The 14,772-nt window shown below is 46.7% G+C and overlaps 1 protein-coding gene across 2 annotated transcripts in view; it reads right to left on the bottom strand.

Moving 5' to 3' along the window:
* Positions 1-14,772, bottom strand: part of ERC1 (ELKS/RAB6-interacting/CAST family member 1) — a 245,201-nt gene that overhangs the window by 18,683 nt on the left and 211,746 nt on the right. The window lies entirely within an intron of this gene.

Genomic DNA, 14,772 nt, shown 5'->3' with positions numbered 1-14,772 from the left:
CACATCTACGAAGCCACACCCACCCATCACTGTGCTGGGAGCCACGTGGGGGGCACTGGCATGTACATCAGCGTGAGATGGGATTCCGTGTTCAGGTGGGGACTAAGCACAGCACTGGCTTGTTTTTGCAGAGATGACATTCCTGCTACAGAAAGACTGCAGTCCCCTCACAACTGCTCATCCACCTATTTATGGGCAGCTACAAAAACTCTAGGTATCCTCTGAGTTCCCAAAGCTGGGTTGGAAGGGAAAAAGGATTACAGTGACCAGACTCCGTCTGTCCCCTTGTCTTTTCCTTCCAACCCAGCTTTGGGAACTCAAAGAACACCTAGTCCACCCTCTGTCCCTTCCCCCCCCTCAGGAGTCCTGCTCATACACTGCACTCCATGCTCAGTGGTCATGACTATCCAGGAAGCAGCATTCCTGGCTTTCCTGCGAATGATCCCATTATCTACCTGGAAACGCTCTGTTCCCACCACCTCCATGCCACAGCATTGCATGGGTTTAGGGCAGCTGAGAGCGGAGAAGAGACGTGTACGATACTGTATGACATCTCTTACGTGCAGTTTAAAACAGTACAAATGAAGAGACGTGCAAAACAGAAACACACTCAGGTTTAGGGGCTTCACTGGCAGCTCACTGATAAAGAACCTGCTTGCTAATGTAGGAGATGTGGGTTCGATCCTGTCAGGATGATCCCCTGGAGGAGGAAATGGCAACCCACTCTGGTGTTCTTGCCTGGAGAACCCCATGAACAGGGGAGCCTGGCAGGCTACAGTCCATGGGGTCGCAAAGAGTCAGATACAACTTAGCAACTACACAACTACACACACACACAAACACTGCAAGTGAAACGTGCTCATCTGAAAGCCTGACGCACACGCGTGTCCCTCCACCTCCTGGAACAAAGGATGCCTCTGTCCCTGGAGGGACAGTGGTCCTCTCAGCTATGGGAAGGGTGATGAGTGAACTCACAACGGGATCTGTCTTGTCCTGGCTGGAGCCCCCGCACTCGACTCACAGAGGCATCGACCCTCCTTTTAGACATGACAGACGAATCCTCGCACAGCCCTGACACCTGAGCCCCAGCTGGGCGGGACTAGCTCCACGCGGGGTCTTCTCTCCAGAGATGGGCCAACACTGTCTTACATTCCCTTTACCCTGAGGAATGACCACCACCTCAGCTCCATTGGAGAGCACGTTGCACAACACACGACCTCATCGGACAGCTCTCGGGACAGCTTTGGCCAGGCCCTTGGTGCTGGGCAAGCCTGGGCGGTGGAGGAGGGGCTGGGCTGGCCCCCCGTCTCCATTCTGAACCGCAGGCACAGCGTCTGCCTGACACCCAGCCTCGTGGGGGCCGCCAACCCAGCAGATGCTGGCATGTCCCCGACGCTCCCTGGGCTCAGGGCAGAGTCTGGATCTGCTGGTGTCACCGGGGTGGCACTTTTCACCAATAGGACGCCCTGATAAGGAGCTCGCTAATCTTCAAGTCAGGAGAAATGAGGCCTGGTACACTGAATTCTGCCACCCACCTCTCTCCAGAGGACTCCCCTGCCGCCTGCCTTATTTCCTTTTAAGAGTTTCTAAAATACAGTTTTATGTATTTTTTTTAAATTAAGAAAACAATGCAGATTTTACTCTGAAAAGTATGGGGGGGGGGAACAGGAAAGAAATAATAAACAGTCTATAGGTTTTCCACCAAGAACAGCACTTGCAACATTTTGCTGATTTTCTTCCAAGTCTTTTTATAAACTTACATAAATCAACTTTTAACTGTTTCATACTTCACATTTTGCTTAAGACCCTGTTTATCCATTTAATGTTACATTGTGAGTCCTATTCACGACATTACGTATTCCTGGAAAACATGATTTTTAATGGTTGCTTTATAGATATATCACATTTCCTGTTTCTAATGCTATCTCCATGAAATAATTAAGACAGGCAAGAGCCTCAGCTTAGTGGCTAAAACAATCTCTAACTTACTAGAGAGATCAGAGTGCAGACCAACATGGTATATAATACAGAAGTTGGAGCCTAGCTAGAAAAACCAGAGAAAGTGAATCAATTTAGCAATATTATTTTTGAAACACACACACTCACACAACTGTCTGGGAACAAAGGTGATACACTCAGGGGCTGGGGGTCAGGGGGGAAGGCTCTGGGCTCTTACGGGACCCCTCCAGGTCCGAGCCCTGTGTTGCCTGTGGTGTCAACACTGCCAACTGCAGAAGGAGGAGCTGTTTCAATAAAGCATGAGGTCTGGAGAGTGGGGAAGTTGGACAGGTTTTCACAAACAACAGTACTCTCTCAGAAAAGACTCAGGTTTTCTTTCTGGCCACAGATGCGTATTCACACTGTAGAGAGCTCAGAAACTGAGTTTCAAAGCAGCATCTTTAAAGGCAAGTGCCAGGCAGTACTTCTTGAGATGCACGCCCACCGTGCACGTCAACAAGCCCACTGTCTGGTTGCTGTTCCCTCCACACCCCTCACGCTGCCATACACCACAGCCATGTTTCCAGCTTGGCCTCCTCCAGCCTCTTTCATGGACACACTGATTAGAAAAAAAATCTCTCCTGGGATTTTCACTGGATTTGTGCAACTTACTCCCACTTTGTGTGTGTGTGTGTGTGTGTCTACATATAGCTGCCATCACATTTGGGCTACAAGGCAGAAAGAGCTGATACCCTAGGTAATTACTGTTTGAGTTGGAAAACTGACATAAAAAAGCATGAAGACAATCTGATAAATGGTGGTAAGGGGAAGGTCAAATTTCTTATAGTAAAATGGAACCTGGAAACATGCTAGCTCACTGCTATATGGCTGGGAATGAAAAAGTGGACTCTCAGGCCTCTGTTCTTAATCAGAGATGAATCTCACACTGACTTAAATATATTTCATGCTCAGGTGCTAACTGATAACAAAATACGTAGTGTTTTGCACTCTGTAATTTTTCAAAGTCCAACTGAAAAGTTACAAAAATAACAGAATTTGAAGTTTTTTTTCCAGGATAAAAATTCTTTCTATGCAATGGCCCAGATGCCTTTTTCTCATGTTAAAGGGAATTGCTTTTTAAAAACAAAACAAAAAACTAGAGAGCTTACTCCATGAAAGCATATGAAGCTGCCCAGCCAGCAGTCTCTGAATGTGTCCATTAGGAGAAAAATCACTGGAGCCTGTCTGAGACCCATTTAGCCATGTCCATCATGGGGAAAACGCCCTCATCTCTCCCCTCCCCCTCCAAGTCCAACTTGGGCCGACCACCCAGAAAAGAAACTGTATTTCCCACAAGGAAGAACTGTGACCGCCTAACCTCAGGAGGGAAGAGGACACTCGCCGAGTAGGAAGAGGATGCTCACAGGACCCAGAAGTTAAGTCTTTGGACCACGTGAACTTCAGAGGGTTGGTAAGAAGTGCCACCAAAAGCAAGGTGGTCAGGCCACATCACAGTTCTATAGCTGTGCAGAACTAGAGTTATCTTTTTTTTTTTCTTTTGGCAAAAAGAAGTTTAAAAAAAAAAAGAACTTGTCAAGATAACCTCTGCTTCTAACAAACAGAACGCCAAAACGGCAACATTCCCCGAATCCAACATTTACCAAGTTGTTAAGGAAAATCATTTAAATTCAAAGAACAGATGAGAGCCTTTCAGCTGATGTCCTGAAAGCTTTGTTTCTTCTGGCAAGGATTTACTTGCTTATGAATCAGATCCTCAAAATGGCTTCAGAGGCCAGCGTGTGATGACATAAAGTGACCTCCGGAAGGTGTTTATCTTAACCTCCCCTCCACTTGAGTATGGTTGGACATCCAGAGGTGTTTTAGAAGACAGCCAAGTTGCTTCTGTATGCTATGATACAGACTGTAATGGAAAACTCTACAGCAGCCCATTTCTGCAGCCCACTCATCTAACAGATGGGGACACACCTGCCTGCGCCAGGATGGGACATGTGATCAGGTCCATGGCCGGCTCTCCTCTCCCCACGGTTTCTGCATCAGACCTTCGTAAGTATAGTGTGGCTGGTTGTGACACATTCTGGGAGCTCATTTTGAGAGCAGAGGTTGTACTGAACATTATGTGGGACTTAATGCATTTGCCCTTGTGGTACTAATATTTTACTGTTCAAAAGATGCCACTATTTTTTAAGCTGCTGCTAAGTTGCTTCAGTCGTGTCTGACTCTGTGTGACCCCACAGACGGCAGCCCACCAGGCTCCCCCGTCCCTGGGATTCTCCAGGCAAGAACTGGAGTGGGTTGCCATTTCCTTCTCCAATGTATGAAAGTGAAAAGTGAAAATGAAGTCGCTCAGTCGTGTCCAACTCCTAGAGGCCCCACGGACTGCAGCCTACCAGGCTCCTCCGCCCATGGGATTTTCCAGGCAAGAGTACTGGAGTGGGTTGCCACTGCCTTCTCCGTTTTTTAAGCTAATTAACATTTATTGATCATTTACTGTGTTCCTGGCAAAGTATTTCTCTACTGATGATTTCTATGTCACTAAAAGATCCTCTTGTTCTTCCTTCTGTCTGCTGACATCCTGGGAGGCACGTTCAGATGTTCCTGAATTACTGCACCAGAGGCAGTTCTGATTTCTCACTGGGTCACCGTCACACTGCTATCCCCCAAGGTAGGCTCATCAAGAAAGTCCCAGAACAACCAACGCACTGACTTCCCCAAAACATTATTCTCTTAATGATGCTCCTGTCCAGAGGTCCCAGCAGAAAGCTGAACTTTGAAAAGTTAAAAAGTATCACCTCACACCAGGCAGAAAGGCCATCATCAAAAAATCCACAAACAACAAATGTTGGAGAGGGTGTGGAGAGCAGGGAATGCTCCTACACTGTTGGTGGGAATGTAAATTGGTACAGCCACTGTGAAGAACAGCATGGAAGTCCCTTAAAAAACTAAAGACAGAGATACCATATGACCCTGCAACCCACTCCTGGGCAAAAATCCGGAGAAAAACATGATTTGAAAGGGTATGTGGACCCCAATGTTCACTGCAGCACTATTTACAGTAGCCAAGACATGGAAGCAGCCTAAATGTCCATTGACAGAGGGATGGATAAAGAAGATGTTGTACATTTATACAGTGGACTATTACTCAGCCATGAAAAAGAATGAAATAATGCCATCTGCAGCAACATGGGCATTTCTAGTTAGAACCAGATATGGAACAATGGACTGGTTCCAAATTGGGAAAGGAGCACTTCAAGGCTGTATACTGTCATCCTGCTTATTTAACTTATTTGCAGAGTACATCATGTGAAATGCCAGGCTGGATGAAGCACAAGCTGGAAACAGGTTTCCACAAGATCGCAGAGAGAAATATCAATAGCCTCAGATATGCAGATAACCCTACCCTTATGGCAGAAAGTGAAAAGGAACTAAAGAGCCTCTTGATGAAAGTGAGGAGGGTGAAAAAGTTGGCTTAAAATTCAACATTCAAAAAACGAAGATCATGGCATCACTTCATGGCAAATACGGAAACAATGGAAACAGTGACTTTATTTTCTTGGGCTCCAACATCACTGCAGATGGTGACTGTAACCATAAAATGAAAAGACGTTTGCTCCTTGGAAGAAAAGCTATGACAAACCTAGATAGTATATTAAAAAGCAGAGACATCACTTTGCTGACAAAGGTCCATCTAGTTAAAGTTATGGCTTTTCCAGTGGTCATGTTTGGATGTGAGAGTTGGACTATAAAGAAAGCGGAGCACTGAAGAATTGATGCTTTTGAACCGTGGTGTTGGAGAGGACTCTTGAGAATCCCTTGGACAGCAAGGAGATCAAACCAGTCCTAAAGGAAATCAGTCTTGAATACTCACTGGAAGGACTGATGCTGAAGCTGAAACTCCAATACTTTGGCCACCTGATGCAAAGAACTGATTTATTAGAAAAGACCCTGATGCTGGGAGAAACTGAAGGTAGGAGGAGGGGACGACAAAGGATGAGATGGTTGGATGGCATCACCAACTCGATGGACACGAGTATGAGCAAGCTCTGGGAACTGGTGATGGACAGGGAAGTCTGGTGTGCTGCAGTCCATGGGCTCACAGAGTAGGACACGACTGAATGACTGAACTGAACTGGGGGGCTTCCCTGGTGGCTCAGATGGCAAAGAACATGCCTGCAATGAGGGAGACTTGGGTTTGGGAAGATCCCCTGGAGGAGGGCATGGCAACCCACTCCAGTATTCTTGCCTGGAGAATCCTCATGGACAGATGAGTCCAGTGGGCTACAGTCCATGGGGTTGCAAAGAGTCGGACATGACTGAGTGACTAAGCACAGCACAGCACCAGAAACATAGAGGGTCCTAGAGAGTGTCATACTCTCTATGACATCCCTTTTATGTGGAATCTAAAAATAACTGATACAGATGAATTTACATACAAAAAACCCCACAAAACACCAGAAAGAGACTCACAGACTTAGAGAACGAACTTATGATTACCAGGGTGAAAGGAAAGGTCACGTACACACTTGGATAATTAAAATGGATCACCAACAAGGACCTAACTGGACAGCACAGGGAAGTGTGCTCAGTGTTATGTGGAGCCTGGATGGGAGGCAGGTTTGGGGGAGGATGGATACATGTCTGTATCTGGCTGAGTCCCTTCAATGTTCACCTGAAACTACCACAACATTGTTAATCGGCTATTCCCCATTACAAGATAAAAAGTTTTAAAAGTCTGGGGGTGGGGGGAAGGAGGCACAGGAATAAAATTCGGCAGCCTGGCCTCAAAGTCCTTTTTCATGTCAAGAACTGAGCTTATCTTCTTGGTTATGATGTGCATTGGGACCAGGAAGATGAAGGATGGCACCAGGTCTCTTTACAAAGGTTTGGAACAGGTGTTACTTTCTCACTTAAATGCAGCTACTTTGTGAAACAATGCAGTTCTTTCAAGAAACAGAGTGAGTGGAAATTACATTTTTGCTACATTAATTAGATATACTGTATATCAACTCACACATATTATTGATACTAAAAAAATTATATATTTGGCCTAACAACCATTTAGTGAGTGCCTTTATGCCGGGCCACACACAGCTTTTGCTGGCAGGAATATTACGAATGACATGCATGAATGCTAAATCGCTTCAGCTGTGTCAGACTCTATGCAACCCCATGGACTGTAGCCCACCAGGCTCCCCGTCCATGGGATTCTCCAGGCAAGAACACTGGAGTGGATTGCTATGTCCTCCTCCAGGGAAATGTGGCCCTATTTTGCATTTAAAAAAAAAAAAAAAACATGAGATAATGGAGCTAATGTGTTGAGTGTACAAGAGAATTAAAATGTGTAAATTCAGGATTTATCTCTGTTTTAACTTTCGTTTTGAGGTTTCCTTCAGGCAAACCTTCAAACTGCTAAATAAACCTCTTTATCTAGATTCAAGGCTTGGTTTGACTTGTTCTTCACAGATAAGGTTAGAAAATTCAACAACTTTTGTATTCTTAATGTTCTCTGAGATCCAACTTTTTATTTAGCCTTCCTACCTGGAGCACAGACAGGACACTCAGTGGATCCCCTGCATGTTTTTGGTGTGGTGGTCCTTACTCATCTTTAATCCTAACAAACTGAAGACAATTGTGCATTCCAGAACAGCCTTCTGGCTTATGCCTCTGCAAGAGAGACGCTGGGCAAACACATGCCTCATGCGGGTGCACCCTCACGATAACCAGTAAAGCTAAAGTAAGAAGGGTTCATGCTTTACCCCTGCATGCCCTTCATCAAAAACCAAACTTCACTGTTAACAATGAAAACCGGGAACATTTCAGCAGCGTTAGCCTGAGTTTGTGCCTAGCTAGAGGGCTACAGTGATTGAAAACAAAAAAAAAATTTCTTTTGGGGGGAAGTTGATAAACTTCTAAAATTTCATGAAAAGTTAAAGGATAACCTAAAGTTAAATGCAGACAAGTCCAGAGCTCCAAGTCCAGACCCTCCACGTCACAACCATTTCTCATGTGTGTCTACTTCACTCCCCACACAAACTTTACAGAATGGGAAGCTGTCTCGCATTCCTCTTCCAAAACAAAAACTCATGACAAATACAAAAGCCAGAATGACGTTGAAAGTGTTAGTCGCTCAGTTGTGTCTGACTCTTTGTGACCCCTGTCAGGCTCCTCCGTCTGTGGGATTTCCCAGGCAAGAATACTGGAGTGGGTAGCCATTCCCTTCTCCAGGAGATTTTTCTGACCCAGGGATCCAACCCAGATCTCCTTCATAGAAGGCAGATTCTTTACCGTCTGAGCCACCGGGGAAGCCAGGATGATGTTACTTCCACTATAAAGATTCACTGTGGGTTTCGAGCATGAGCCGCCTGTTCTCCTTGCTCGGCCCTGCAGTAAACGCTCCCCTTGCCTCACCACAAACTGGTGTCAGGAGATTGGCTTTGCTGCATGTGGGTGAGCAGACTTAAGTTTGGTTTGGTGACACAAGGTCACTGATATGAATAGATGTTAATCAGAAAACTTACTATATACAAAAATACCTGGTTCTAAGAGTAAAAACTCTCTCCAAAGGTTTCAGATTTAAAGGGTTTCATGGCTTGTTAAAAGTGTAAGTGTGTTTAGGAAAACTGGAAAAGGTTACAGATTTGAAACATGAGAGAAAAAAAAAAAACAGTGGGAATCGTTTACAAACTAAAATGCAATCATTTCCTCTCAGTTTTACAGCTCAGAAATCTGTTGTCAATTTTCCTTTAAGCACACATTACCACTCCAGCAGAACAAAACAGAACCTCCCCTACTTCCTGATCCAGATGGTCCGTACTCAGAGTTGTATGGAGATGGGGAGTGGGGTTCAGAATAAGATGAATCTTGGAATCTGAACCACAGGACTGCTAACTGCATTGTGCCTATTTACTCCTTATTCAGTTAAAACCTAACGTATCTTATTCAGATCCAGAAACTCCACTTGAACAGAGAGCAGTATGAGGGAAGGAGGCTCTGGCTGAGCCCACCTCCCTGTGGCCAAGAGAGCAGGTTGGGGCGGGAGGTATTCTAAGTTCTTACCTCAGTACTTGGAAACTTGTAAAATACATGAAAATGAGGTGACTCACCAACAAGAGGGCAGATAGTACACCCAGATGAAGACGGGGCAGATTAATGGGCAGCAAGTGGACAGAACGCTGCAGGAGGCAGAGAAGCCGGACAAGCCAACCCCTGGAGAGGACACCAGGGGACGCACAGCGGGCACCCTAAAGGGGAGCTCAGACGGGACACAGTCAAGGAAGCGCCCACTCTGCGAGACTCAGAGCTGCGAGGAGCAGGTACGTATCCCAAGACTCCTCTTCCCTGCTCTTTAAATAAAGATGGGAAAGAAGCATCTTCAATTGAGTTCTTGGCTTGAGGCTTGCCTCTTCACAATAAATTATTTATTATATTCTAGTAAACAACGTAGGGGTTAAATACTTGTGTGTGTGCGTGCGTGCATCAATGTATATATACTTTCCATGACTTTCCCATATCAAAGTTCCAGGGCTGTATACTAATGAATGTCAAATTATGGGGAAAATGTCTGGGCACAGGAGAGAAAATGAGGCAAAACAGGGAGAAGCTCACGCTTTTTGAGTGGGCGAGCCAGCTGAAGGTGGATGCTGAATTTCACAGGAAAAACCAGGTAGGCAGCTGGCCATGGGCAAGAAGAGCGGCTTCAGCCCCTTGTGAGTCTGTTCACACACCACGTACCCACATCAACTCCCACCCCGCCGGTCCGCTGGGGCCTGAAGCCCAGCTCCTGCTGGACTGCTGCTGCGGTCAATCACTTCTTGGCTTATTACATGTTTACAAGACAGAAGGATGGATCTGAGAAAACACCAACATGCTTGCCGCCTGCTGGGCAGAACACAGTGACGGCCTCATCAGGACACTTCGTTTCTTCTCTAACCTTTGGGAGTGAAGGGCGGACACGAAAGGCTGACCTAGCTAGGATCCCAATGAGTCACCAGAGAGGAGCGTCTAGGTTATGGGGCGCCCAGCCACTCGGTCTGCCTCAGGGTCCACAGGAAGACAGAGAAGGAGAGCGGCAAGCACGGTTATCTGGTGACTAGGAGATGTGACAGCTGATCTGTCAAGGGCTCCCAAGTGGAGGCCAGGCTCTGGAGGAGACTCTTCTGTGACGGGCAGTTATTTTGAGGCTGGGTTAAAAGGACGGGGTGTGTGTGTGTGTGTGTGTGGGGTGTGTGTGTGTGTGTGTGTGGTGTGTGTGTGGGCGGGGGGGGTATGTGTGTGTGGGGTGTGTGTGGGGTGTGTGTCTGTGTGTGGTGTGTGTGGTGTGTGTGTGTGTGTGGGGGGGTATGTGTGTGGGGGGTGTGTGTGGGGTGTGTGTGTGTGGGGTGTGTGTGTGTGTGGGGTATGTGTGTGTGGGGTGTGTGTGTGTGGGGTGTGTGTGTGTGTGGTGTGTGTGTGTGGGGTGTGTGTGTGGGGTGTGTGTGTGTGTGGGGGTGTGTGTGTGTGGGGTGTGTGTGTGTAGGGGGTGTGTGTGTGTGTGGGGGGTGTGTGTGTGTATGTGGAGTGTGTGTGTGTGGGGTGTGTGTGTGGGGTGTGTGTGTGTGTACACACGGAGGAGCTGGAGGAGCTGACACAAGCGATTTCGCCACCAGTCCCATGTGATGGCAGCACCAGTGTTGACGCCAGCGTCTCCTGCTGAAAGCTCCTGACCACCCCGCCCCCGAGGGTCACTGTGCCCTCTGGAGCCTCCTTAGACAGGAAGCCCGGCTGGGAGGGTACAGGAGGGAGGGAAGGTTCCCATAGCCTGGAAGGCAGGGGAAGACGGAAATGTATCTGCATGCCTGTGTACACATCAGAGATGAGTATCCGTGCTGTCAGAAACGAGCTACATACAGGCACTGAATCTCCTGATGCTGAAGCTGGAGACAGCCAGGACATGCCCTGTGACAGGTCAGAAGCATCTGTGACTCGGTGTGTGTAAGGACGCACCTGTACACAACCTGTAGGGGCAATGGGGGGCTGGGGGCAACATGGGGAGAAAGACCTGTGCCCGTATTTCAGCAAGAGGACAGCTCAGGACCTGCTTGACTGAGGCAGGAAATGCTCCAGGACATCAGGGACAGAGAACAGCAGGGGGGGCAGGAGCATCAGGGTGGGGCCTTCACCCCTCCAGGTTGAACCAGCGCCCCGCCTCCACCCGCTGCCCTGCCGGTGTCCTCGTTCCCGCCCCCCCCCCCCCCCCATGAAGAATCTCCTCTCCATCCGCACACACCGGAAGTGTCACGAATCTGAGAACCCAAGCAGGGTCTTGGCGGCTCTGAGCGGTCCTGCCTGGACTTAGGTCTGCCACAGTCAATCAGGAAATCATCCTGAAAAAGCAAATTCTTTCTGAAAATTTTATACACCATGAACAAATCCCACAGATTAACGATTTCCAGACATCACCCCCTTCACCTTGGGAGTCATCCAGGCTTTGGGTGGAAGAAAAAGATTTGGGAAAAACAAAAATTAGGAAGAGTGTTTTCCGTTATGTTTTTCCCTACCTAGTTTTTCTATTTGAGAATAAAACTTCCCGCACTGAATTAATCTCTCCTCCCGCTATTCTCTGTTAAAATTCTTTAGCATAACACAAACTCTGACAGATATCACCATTTCAATCCCTAGTTGCTGAGGTTTAAGCAAAACTTTATTATCTGAGGATACACAAGTGACTATGACATAAGAGGCTCAGCACAGAAACCTACAAGTTGTGACTGACATTATACAAAGTAACAACCAGGGTTACCTTTATTTTCTTGGGCTCCAAAATCACTGATACAGTGACTGCAGGCATGAAATTAAAAGACACTTGCTCCTTGGAAGAAAAGCAATGACAAATAGACAGCATATTAAAAAGCAGAGACATCACTTTGCCGACAAAGGTCTGCCTAGTCAAAGCTAGGTTTTTTTCCAGTAGTCATGAGTGGATGTGAGAGCTGGACCATAAAGAAGGCTGAGCACTGAAGAACTGATGCTTTTGAACTGTGGTGTTGGAGAAGACTCTTGAGAGTCCCTTGGACTATAAGGAGATCAAACTAGTCAATCCTGAAGGAAATCAGTCCTGAATATTCACTGGAAGGACTGATTCTGAAGCTGAAGCTCCAATACTTTGGCCACCTGATGCAAACAGCTGACCACTGGAGAAGATCCTGATGCTGGGAAGGGTTGAGGGCAAGAGAAGAAGGGGATAACAGAGGATGAGATGATTGGATGGCATCACCAACTTGACAGACATGAGTTTGCGCAAACTCTGGGATGTAGTAAAGGACAGGGAAGCCTGGCATGCTGCGGTCCACGGGGTTGCAAAGAGTCGGATACGGCTTAGTGACTGAATAACAACAATATTAACCTTCACTATTTATGTGTTGTCTGTGGTGGGTTCCCTACTTCATGAGCAGAGCTGGTTAGATCTGACAAAGGGTACAGATCACAAAGGATAAAACACTTACTCTCTGTACCTTTAGAAAAAGGTCTGCCAATCCCTAAAGCTATTCCAGATAACAGGTGAATATATCAGAGAGGAAATACTTACAATCTTCTCAGATTATTTAAGAAGTAAATAATTACAGTTAAAATTTCAATTCATAATGAATATCACTGCCATCAATAGTAATATCAGGGGCATCCCAGGTGGCACAGTGGTAAAGAATCTGCCTGCCAACGTAGGAGATGCAAGAGACATGGGTTTGATCTCTGGGGCAGGAAGATCCCCTGGAGAAGGGAATGGCAACCCACTCCAGTATTCTTGCCTGGAGAATTCCATGGACAGAGAAGCCTGGCGGGCTAGAGTCCACGGGGGTCACAAAAGAGTCAGACATGACTGAACACAAGCACAACAGCAGTTTTGTTGGTTGGTTGGGTGTTTTAAAGAAACATACAATTTGCTTCCTATCTCCCAATGCCAATAGATTTCTGTAGTTTCTTCCCTTTCAAAAAACAGTAATATCAACACAAAATAAAACACTGGTTGAATAGAGAACTGGATGTGGCAATGAGTATAACCAGAAAATTCAGAGGGCTGGTGTGTCTCCAGCTTGCTCCCCTCCTGCCCACCGTCCACTGGTTGCCACAGCACATGAAGGCCAGGGTGATTCACCTGAGGGCAGCCCCAGGCTCGTGGCTTGTCACCTGCCCCAATACCTGTGAAGGGTGATGGTAAGTCCGCCTATTCTTTGACATTCCTGCCCTCAGAAAGTGAAGCCTGAGATGCTCTGCCCCACTCCACGCCAGATGGTCTCGGTGACTCGCCCTGAAGGAACAGGACACAGGAGAGATGGGCATGTGTGACTTCCGACTGCAGGACCTAAGAGTCACAGTGGCTCCTTGCCACCTTCTCTTCATTGCTCACTTTGGGTCCATATGGATAGGAATGAAGGCTCCCGCCAGCGTTTGGCATGGACCGTGAGTGAATATGCACCCACGTGGGCTCTGGCTACATCAAGGTTTAAACTACAGACCCAGCTGACATCCTGCCTGCAGCCCAGAGACACTCAGGCAGGAGCTACCAAGCCAAGCTGCTTCCAGATTCATGACCCAAAGAAAACGCTGAGATAACAGAGGTGCACTGTTTTTTAATGCTGCCAGGTTCTGGGTAATGTGTTATGCACAAATAGAGAATTAATTCCAGTAAGATGGATGAACCTAGAGCCTATTATACAGAATGAAGTGAAGTAATTCATTAATAGAGAAATAGAGATACCCCCTCAGCAGCACCCACAGGGAACCACAGGTCATCAGGTTCACACGATAAGTGCCTGGCACACGCCTGCCATGTTTAGTCGCTCAGTCATGTCCACCTCTCTGTGACCCCATGGACTGTAGCCCGCCACTACCTGCCCCTTCCTCTGTGACCCTCGAGTCTCTAGTGCAGACCTGGGTTTTTCTACTGCACCTCGGATAATCATTTTTTTCTGTTGGGGAAAATCTGTTGTTCCGTATTTGTTTCTGAGCTAATTTTCTCATTTCAGTCCATTTTAAACCAAACAATAAAAACCTCAGACTACACTTATGGACTTATTCTGTGTACCTTTGGATCCAGGAGTCAGTGGCAGCAGAGTGGATGGAGAATATGTATTTTAATTTGTAAAAATGTGAAGTCAAGGATAAACAGCCTGGTTCAATTCTGGAGGATGTCACAGTGTGAACACTGGATTTTAAATAGTGACCCACCAACAAGTGACTATGATAATGTAAACATTTAAGAACCTTTCGTTTAATACCCAAAATGCCTTAAGAAAAAGCTGAGTAACTTATTTTATAGTCACATGAAAAGGAACCCAGATAGTGTCAGAGCATTCTGGGCTTGCCAAATCCCTCCTCAGGCAGAAAGTCTATGATTCTAGTCTTGAAACTGAGGAAGAGAGGGAGGTACATGGTCCGTGCTATCTTTCAGTGAGAAGACATGAAGTCTCACTAACAAGTGGTCTGCCTTAAAACCTGAATCTTCACCAAAAAGAACCAGCCATCTGTTTTGAATATTCTAAAGACTAAGCCTCTATTTGAGCTGTGCTTTGATCTCCTAGGATAACAGGAAGACAGTGATACAGTCCAGCTACACCTCAATCAAGTGTGTGCATTTAATTCATCCCAGAAACGCCGACCGCCCGGCCCAGCTGCAAGCTTCAACCTCGTCATCGCAGGACCAGGAGGAAGGACAGAGACGTCAAGGGGGAATGGGTTTTTTGTTTTGGTTGATGATGCATTTTTGGGTTCAAGAAAATAGTCCGTTAACCCAAAACAGACAGTAATCCTAAAGACAGAGAGAAATATATAGGAAATAACAAA

The sequence above is a fragment of the Capricornis sumatraensis genome, chromosome 4 (genome assembly GCF_032405125.1).
Source record: "Capricornis sumatraensis isolate serow.1 chromosome 4, serow.2, whole genome shotgun sequence".
NCBI lineage: Eukaryota > Metazoa > Chordata > Mammalia > Artiodactyla > Bovidae > Capricornis > Capricornis sumatraensis.
This window is presented reverse-complemented; position numbering and strand designations above follow the sequence as displayed.